Source organism: Lethenteron reissneri, chromosome 20 (genome assembly GCF_015708825.2).
Source record: "Lethenteron reissneri isolate LAM-NWPU_2019-01 chromosome 20, ASM1570882v1, whole genome shotgun sequence".
Classification (NCBI taxonomy): domain Eukaryota; kingdom Metazoa; phylum Chordata; class Hyperoartia; order Petromyzontiformes; family Petromyzontidae; genus Lethenteron; species Lethenteron reissneri.
Window position 1 is genome coordinate 6,665,619 of NC_083798.1, and position 9,828 is coordinate 6,675,446.

Below are 9,828 nucleotides of genomic sequence, written 5' to 3' on the forward strand. Positions count from 1 at the left end.
ATCACCGGGCCGGTCACTATGTCATAATGGACTGGGGCCAATTCCAACGCCGATTCGAGGTGGCTAAAGTCAGCGTGGTTGACTGAAAGTGACCGCTTTGCAGGAGCTTCCCATACACTCTGACGACGACGTGCCGAGGACAGGAGAACAGAGTAACAGACCCGCCATGCTACATATGGGTCATCGCTATGGCCCTTCAACAATAGCGGCACTCACACAAGATTTCCAGACGAGGGCACGACAACCTGAAGAGTCCACGAGGGCGTATTCAGAATGCGTCGAATCAATCAATTATAATGTCCCACTTAACACAAGTGACTGCCAAGTTGACCATATTAGTTTCTCACTCCACGTGAGCAGCTGCGCGATCAGCACACTTCATATCAACAACCACCGAATTTTTTTTCCCTCCTCCACTTAAAAAAATTGCGCAAATCAAAACGTTGCATTGTCCACTTGACTCACACAAGTGTCCTTATTGCCACTCGGCCCGCGTGCCCGAGCCCTTCACACTGATTGGTGTAGCGATTGGCTCGACATTCAAAAATCCGGCCAATCGTGACCTGCTCGTGATGACAAATCGATACCGCGGAGCGTTCTGATTGCTCAGCGATGACGATCAACAAGTATTCTTCATGTATCTTCTTCCACGCGTTTGTCCCACTCACGTGGCCACCATGGTCCGATCGCATCACATCACTCCGTCCACCTCTTATGCTGCCTTCCTCTTGATCTCTTTCATTCCACTTGCATCACTTGCACCATCTGATCCACATCATGTTTCTGTTGTCTCTCCGCATGACCGCACCACACCAGCCCTTTCTCTCTCATCTTCTCTGTGATTTCTACCACCTTGAGTCTTCCTCTCACTTCTTCATTTCTCACCCCCTGTCCCCTTCCTTGTTAAACCCAACATCCACCGCAACATCCTCATCTCTGTGACTGCCATAGCTTGGTTCCCTCCTCTTTCTTGTGCCCCAGCACTCGGCCCCATACAACAGCACCGGCTTAACCCACAGCCTTGTACAAGTATTCAATCGTATCCAGTCCTATAAAAAAAATAAAGTTTTGGCTTTTGCTGGCTCATGCGGTGGTGGACGTCACCGCGCATGCACGCCTTGTGACGTCACGAGCATCGTGTGGGCGCGTGCCGACGTCACGTGCCTCTCCCCCACCCCGCCCTCCAACCCGGCAGTGTATCCCGCTTAAATGCGTGGGCAGTGTTCGTTTTAAATAACACGAATTATTCGGTGATACAGAATTTGCGTTGGTAGTGGTGCACACGCACAAATACAACAACAAGTCGGCTCTTAAAATAAATGTTTCTTTTATAGGCGACTTTTAGAGCAATATATCTTCAAAGCACTGCCCGAAACATCACCTATTATATATTGTTTATATGTTCCTTTAAAGCAGTGTTATTAACACACGTGTTGAGTTTTTTGTTAGAATTACGTGTTTATTTTAATTTAATAACAACACCGCTTTGTTACTGTGCACCGATGGTCCCGTTTAGCCAGCTGCTCGACTATTTTGCACGCGGGATCCGTGATGCGACAGCACAGCAACAAGGACACAAAAAACGCCAATATCGCAGAGAGCGATTCCGGGATCCTGAGTGACAGTTGTGTGTGTGTATGTTGAACTTCTTTCGCACCGTACGTAGCCAACCGTGCGAGTCGGAGGTGTGGAAGGACAACAAAGCCATAATACAGAAGCAGCAGCAGCAGCAACCCTCACTTACCAACGGGGAGAAGTATGGTCAAACTATATTTGAGTGTCACGGCGTGAGGATAACCTTCGGCAAGTAGTGGATTGACGGTCCCATATCCACCCACACAGACGACTGCACATCCACCACCCACACAAATGTAAATCATCGTAAACGCCAAGCGTTTTGCTGACTGCATAACATACACTTCAACCAAAACCAATTGTTTTAGATAAAATAGTGAGCAAGGAGGCATGCTTATACTGCATATATTTCTAGCAACTGAACTGCTATATCTTTGTGGTTCTTTCGGTAAAGTCACGTAAAAGGGAAATAATAAAATAATAATAAAATATAATAAAATAATTCTCACGACGTTTCGGCCACAACACCGAAAGAACCAAGAAGATGAATCCCTACAGTCACGAAAGCTTTAAATCGAAATTGAACTGCTATAGCAGCGGTCGGGAACCTATGGCTCGCGAGCCATATATGGCTCTTCCGGTGACGGCATATGGCTCCCAGACAATTTTGAGTTGAAAAAAAAATCAGTTTGGAACTGATTTTAAAAAACTTGTAATATTGCTTAATAATACTGTGTCATTTTAAAGTAAACAGAAATTAGTTTTGAAGATAAATTTCACGGGTCACGGGTCCCGTGACCAGAAGTCGCATTAAAAGTAAGACATATTTAATTTATTATACGTTAAAAATACTATATGGCTCTCAATGAAATATATTTAGAAATATTTGGCTTTTATGGCTCTCCCAGTAAAAAAGATTCCCGACCCCTGTGCTATAGTGATGATGCTGTGGGTGTATGTAATGATGAGTATACAGAGCTTGCGGTCAAGATGTCACCGGTTCGTCCTCGTTGCTCGGCAGTTGAAACAATGGGCACCTGCCCACCCAGAGGTCTCAATGGGATGGAGCAGTGTTCTTCACTCATTTGCAGGGGGAGGTCACTTTCGCTACAATTGAGTGCCACGGTGAGAGACGTTAACAGTTTTGCAATAGGAGAGTGGAATTTTGCAAGGCTGCTTCCACCAACGCAATGTGCGGCAGATCCGTCGAATTCTACGATCGTATCTCGTCGTCTCCGTCTCCGCGTTTGTCTCCCTCTGTGTCTTCGTCTGTCTCCATGTCTCTCGGTACGTCTCTCTCCGTACGTGTCACAATATCTGTGCGCGTGTGTGTCTCTGCGTAACGGTGTCTCTGTGGATGTCCCCGTGTCTCCTTAGCGTCTGTGTGTGTCGCCTTAATCCCCGTGTGTCCTCGGCTTTAATGCACAATATCGCGTATAACAGCACTTGCCCCAAGTATGTTCAAGGCTATATGGGAGATCTTTATCTTCGTGTCTTCTCGTCTCATGTATCTTCGTGTCCACGTTCCCCTGCGTGTCTCTGTTTTATGTCCATTTGTGTCTCTCGCATTGTCTCCTGGTCTCAATGTCTCCGCGTCTGCCTCCGTCTCTGTGATGGTCTCCGTTGTGTGTCTCTCTCTCCGCGCCTGCGTTGGTCACCTTGTCTCTCTCTCTCTCTACCTCGACAGGGGCCCACGCATGTGCCCCGTCTATCGTGTGCCCCAGGCCGCGATGTGCGCTCGCCAACTCGCTGGGAGCTCGCTGCGTCGCCGTGGGAGGGAACCGTGAAGGAGGCGAAGTGACTTCGTGCAAGCGACAGGCGTGTTTGGGCATCATCACTCATTAAAATTGCCCCTGAATCCTATTGAACCGGCAGTGTTCATGACGCGCTCAACCTCCTCACCCTCCCCAACCACCTCGTCACGTCTAATGAATATCCCCTGCAACAATAACAACGCTGCGTTTAATAAGCAGCGTCCGTGCGTGCGCGTGGCGCGTGGCAGGTGACCGTCTACCAACGCTGTCTGCAGGTAATAATCTCATCATATATAGAGCGTCCCGATGTTCCATCATCATCATCATTATCATATTCTCATGCGTAAAGATATAATCATCAGATCCGAAATTGTAGCGCAGTGCGCCAGTCACTTAAACAGAATCACGGACATACACACACATAACGTGAGGCAAATGTCCACTGGTTTGTTTCGTCGGCTATCTAATGGAATAACGTCTCTGGAAGTGACCCCTTATTCGAAGTTGCTCGAAAGTGTTCATGAAAAACGTCGCAGCGGTGCCTTCCTTCACGGTGCGAGTGCTCGCTGCTGCTACAGCTGCTGCTGTGGGTGTCGTTCGTTTTTTGTAAAAAAAATCATTAATAATAATAGAAGAGCGACACCCAGAGCTAGAAGTGCGTGCATCGGCGCTTCGGTTCGGATAAAACTGCCCGTGGGTTGCCCTCAGCAGTCGGAGGGCGACCGAGTGAGTCGAGGGGACGCGCGCGTGAGTTGGGTGAGTCGGTGAGCGAGTCCGTGGGGGGTGGATGCACCGATGCCTTCGCGATTACTTTGTTACGTATATTCTCCACAACGACGCGAATGATTATTTTGAGTGGCGTATAACTCTCTAATTTTGGTCGAGAACGATATCGCCCGTATCCTAGAGATAGGGTCATTGCCTTTAGCATCTGGATGGTATCCCGCATTGATTCAAGTCAGCCTGATGTCAGAACCGATCCAGAATTTTCTTCTCCAGAATTGAATCAATGCTGTTGAAAGTATTCGCTCCAGAAAGGCTGTCGGGCCGATAGGTTGTGTAAGTAATAGTAAATTATTTTGTTTGTGTGGAGAGACAGATACATGATGTAGACATTGCCCGTGTAGCTAATACATTCAAAACACCGTTACGTTGCATACGCGCGCGCTGTTATTAAGGGTGGCACACACACACAACCACGCCAGGTAAGTGGTGATCGCTAACAATACTCGTCTCATCAACCGCCTCTGCAAGGCCTTACGGGGGGATCTTTTAATCGATTATTTATGATGGCGCACGCTATAGTATTTTGTAAAGGTCGTAATCAGTCCGTGATTTATTTATAAACACCCTTTAAGTTAATGTATGCTATTGCCAAAATACAGTTTTCGCATAACTCGGCAACTGCTTACGAGAGGGGTAATATTTTAGCGCGGTCATCAAATGGGTTGCGGTGAAAAGGGGACTCAGAACTAATAAAATAGATTCTAGATTTGAAGCTTTCGTGACTGCAAGGATTCATACTCTTAGTTCTATCGGTAAAGTCACGTAGGTAAAAAATGAAATCAAAATTTATCAAAAATAAAATAATGAAAATCACGACGTTTCGGAGTGATGCAGCAAATCTGGCTGTGACGGTCCCACCTGATGACGGAGACTTGTGTTGCCTCCGAAACGTCGTGATTTTTTTTTCATTTTTTACCTACGTGACTTTACCGAAAGTAATAAAATAGAGTTAATCTCTAAACAGTGCTTGCCGTGTTATACAGCGTGGATGCGTTTTCTAGATATCACATTGCACATGACTGTGTTTGTTCATCATTCATACCGTGTGTTTATTTTATTCAATCCACAGACCATGAATTGAGAAAGAAAAAACAAAGTTAAACGTGTATATTTTCACAATCCAGCGTATGATATAGCTACGAAGTCTTGAGGAGCGTTATTGAAAACACCAAGCGAGGAACGGGAAGAGAATGACGTGGGAGTTCATTTAATTAACTTGCGTGCCACCCCCCCCCCCACGTGTTTTTGGAATGTTATGATTCAGAGAAAGTGGCAACAATAATATTAATAATGCGAAGCCTCATTGAGTCTCGACGTTGATTTTCAGGAGGATCCTGCTACAATTGGGCTTTTTCGGGGGGGTCAATTTAATAATGATGGCTTAATGTGGGATGAAACCGCAGTAACCGGAGAAAATCCACCACGCACACGAGGGGGGATAACACTCAACGTTCCGCACAGATAGATTCAATCGACAGGCCATGAATCAAACTTTCGATCCTATCCAAAATTCTTAGGTATATGAACACTTCTTAATGACATATAATGTGAAGAAGCGTGGACTTGGGGGTGTCACAGATATATACGTGATCCACCGACCTCTGCCTGCAAAGCAATTTTACAAATCCATGCACGATTTGGAAACGTTTGCCTCTAACGCACAAGGATGGAAGTTTTCCAAATCTGCCCTTGATCCACAAACCCTTTGCTCAAAAGCTCCGAATCATATGCGTGCATAACCACCGCCGCGCGCGACAACAGAATGCGACCTGGTCGCTCGCTCGCTCGCTCAGACGAGATCCACGCTTGTTCACGGTCAAACGCCACTCGCAACGGCGCGCCCAGGCTGATCTCCCGTGGCGGCGAGGCCACTGAATAGGATCGCGGGTGTGAATTAGCGAGTGGTGACGCGGCGTGGGCCACGGTGAGTGGGGTTATAGCGAGTGAGGGGTCCCATTGTGGCTCACTCAGAGGCGCGATGAAACCAAACTGACAGGCGGGTTCAGACGCGAGCCGCGTTGGGGGATTTACGCAAGATTAAAGGAAAATGCCTGCGCCCGTAAACTTTGGTGGCGCACATTATGATGATCACATCGCCGTCACATTATCATCACACATCATGGCTGGCAGAGTCAGTCGTGTGTTCAGGTCAGCACGGGTTCATCCCGCACGCCCGTTTGGCTTGGCGGTGGTGCGCGCACGTTTCCATATATTCAGTTGACAGCTGTTGGGTTTTTTAAATGCATTTTTTTGCTCGGTGTCTTTCCAATCCAGTTCATTCTGCGGATGCTGTCGGAGGTCATGCCATGAGATAAAGAATCCATAATAAAAACAATTCTTACAGAGCAGCGCGTCACATGTATTAAAATAAAGGCTGCGGAAGAGATTTTTTTTATGACTTCTCCAGAAAATAAATCAAGCGGCCTTTCATTTTTACAAAATCGACGATGAAGTTTCCCACACACTCTGCGACGAGATTGTTTCTCCCATCCAAGTAGAGCTGATGTGTTCATTTATTAGAGCTGGGATGTAGCCAACATTGACAGGAGAGATGATCGTTTGAAATGAAGTGTTCTCTTTGCCACGAGAGCCCACACAAAGATAAAGATTCCCCGTATAGCCTGAACAGATGTTTGGGGCAAGTGCTGTAAGCGAGCACCTATGAAAATACATGGGCCAGTGGGTGGCCAGCATCACGTCGGGCCGCCTTTGTCTCCCTAGTGGCGATGTTTTATACACTGCACCAGGTACTCATTTGAGGCTGAGTCGACCTAGGGGAGCCCCAGGACCGGTCCAGATGTTTGTCACTGGTATTGACCGTGAGCGGGAATCGAACTAGGGTCGCCGGGTTCGTAGCGCAGCGCGCAAATCACTACACGACGGCGCCTGAGTTTAATACCCGACCATGGCCAACATCAGTGTTAAGTGGCATTCGAGCTTGTGCAGAGCTCGCCCTTGCTTGAACTCGTCCTGAAATGAGTGCATGGTAGGGTGAGTAAACCTCAGCACTGGGGACACAAGGACGGTCAGGCGTTCTGCTGGCAAAACCGCCCTCTCGTACGCCGTGCCAGCTTTGATGTGTGCTATCATCGCTTGTCCCAATAGTCCACCGGACTAAATGTGGTTGGTCTTATGAGGTGTATTATTTGTCGCGTGTGCGTGTTGACGCCTGTGTAGAATTCGGTGGTGTATATATTTGTGGTGTGTGTGTGGGATAACAGACCACGAATAAGATGTTTAAATGAATTTACGGCAAGCCTGATACGCATTTTGCGCACGTGTCTATGCCCATGTTGAACACATTTTCGCTGACAAACACTCACCGCCTTCAAACGCAGGCAAACACGAAGTCACCGCGGGGGAAACAATAAAATGACCAACAGGCGACGCCACCCGCGGGACGACCTACCGATCCCGGACGAGGAGAAAGGTCGCTTCACGATGGCCAGCAAGCACGGACACGACGGCTCGTACTACCAGACGCTGCCGGCGGCCGCCACCCACAGGAGATCTGAGCAGCAGGGCTTCGCCACTCGACCGCGGGCAACGGAGAAGCGGAGAGAAACTCACGCCTCCGTCTCCTCTCGGGGAGACGTTCACCAGCCGAGGTCGGTCACAGGTCACGGTGGCCACAGGAACTTGGGCTTTGATCCGGGGTGGAACGAGGGTCGCGTGATGGAGCAACTCGTGCTGGACACGAGGTCGGCCAAACCGCACAGGAGATCAAAGGAGCCCGGCGGCAGGCAGACACGAGGCGCTGACGTGCGCGAGATCTCCAAGAGCGTCGCGGCCGATCAGCGAGAAGGCAGGAGACACGACAGTGAGAAAGTCCGTAGGAGAGAAAAGGAAACGTGTAAAGCGCGTGGCGACGGTGGCAGAAGTAGGTCTGAAGGTAGGAGGTATGTGGAGGATCGCGGCACTGAAAGGTGGAAGGTGGAGGTGAAACATCGGGTGGAGCCGATTCAGGAATACCCGCACAAGTATACAACAGTCGAAGCCATGTCACCCAGACAGATGGATGTTGTTTACCCGGGCGAGGATCTATATTACAGCTCCTACACCCGGGGCCTCGCGCCTGAAGATCTGTACAACGCAACTGGTGATCAGATGGCTCGGGTGAGTGCACGAGGAGCGAACAACAGGGAGAAGAGCAGCAGACACGCAGCGACAGAACCGACCAACTACCATCAGCCACGCTGGACAGAGGCCTACGGTCCTGCCTACGATTCAACCCAAGTGTACGGTGATGGGAGACGTGCAGAAGAGAAAGGACAATTGCATCCGCCGCACGACCTGGAGGCGATCAGGGACGCGAAACCCCCATCGTACGAAACGTTCCAGCAGCTGAAGAACAGGGGTCAGATCCGTTCGGACTATGAACCAGCAAGCTCCACGTCGCACGAACTCCGCGAGGGACGCGAGCTACAAGAAAGAACTCTCGAGTCCCACTCCGCCAGAGCTGAATCCAACCGCCTCCCTCATTACAAGATTCCTCCCATTTATCCCAACTCGCAGCAGACCCCCGAGCAACACCATGGGCAAGTGGAGGAGTATCAGCCATGCGGTGCACCCCCCGGCGTCTGCCCTGCCCGGGCCATTGTCCACCGCAGCAGCCGCAGCGGCGAGGCGATTTTCTGTTTGATTTCTCGGGCAAACGTCGCGACATCTCTGCACGATGGCAAGCGGAGCGAGGACGCGCCCCTCATCAAGGCCCTCCTCGACGACAACGCCGCGGAGTTCGACTCGCGTTCGGGGAGCACCTCGTATCCTCTGGTGTGTGAGCTGCAGAGGACGCTGCGAGCCAGAGGAGGAGGACAGAAGACGATGAGTGACACGGGCAGAGCAGTCCACGAAATAGCGCCGATAGAGGAGTCCCAACAGGAGAAGTGGTCTGCACGGTCTTGGTCCGAGAGCGATGGGAGGAAGATTCATTGCAGCAGAGAAGACAGGTCGGGACATGATTACCGCCCGCGAGAAGCGTTATCCTCTCATGATTTCACGCGCATTAATGTGCACTCGGCCCGCGAACATGGTGGTGGTTTGTACTCTGACAGCAGCAGTGCAATTACAGATGAACGCTACGGAGGCAATCACTCGCGACAAGAAGGTTTCCGCGACAACGACCATTCATCTGCTGAAGTTTACGAGCATCATCAGGGAGGTAACTCGTGGCATACAGGAGAGATACGTAATCCGGCGAGAGAAGGACTTTCGAGGACAATGCACGATCGGGACCACTACTTACCCGGCCTTGGCGAGGAGAATGCAAATGCAGCAATGGTCGGCGAGTACAGGTCAAATGTCGCCATGCAGAAATCCCAAGCAGAGTTCGGGCCCAGCTCCAGACGACAAGAGGAGGCGTTCGGAAGGCACTTGCTAAGACCAACAGAATGGCACCACCTAGAAGCAATACGTGAGCTCGACGACACTGGCATGAGACAGCAGCAGGAGGAATTTTTGCACCAGCCAAGACGTGGGGGCTTCACCCATCCTCTGGCACAGCAGCAGCGGCAGCAGCAACAGTCAGAGTCAGCCAGACGAACACGAATCGAAGCATCTACTCCCTGGGGTGGAAATTCACCCGCACAATGGACGGACACCTTTGAAAGAGTGAACCACAGCAGCCGACGTGAGCTTGCGCAGCCAAGCTCATACCCGGATATTGCAATAATCGATGCCAGCGATAAGGCAATCACAGCCACATATGTTTCTT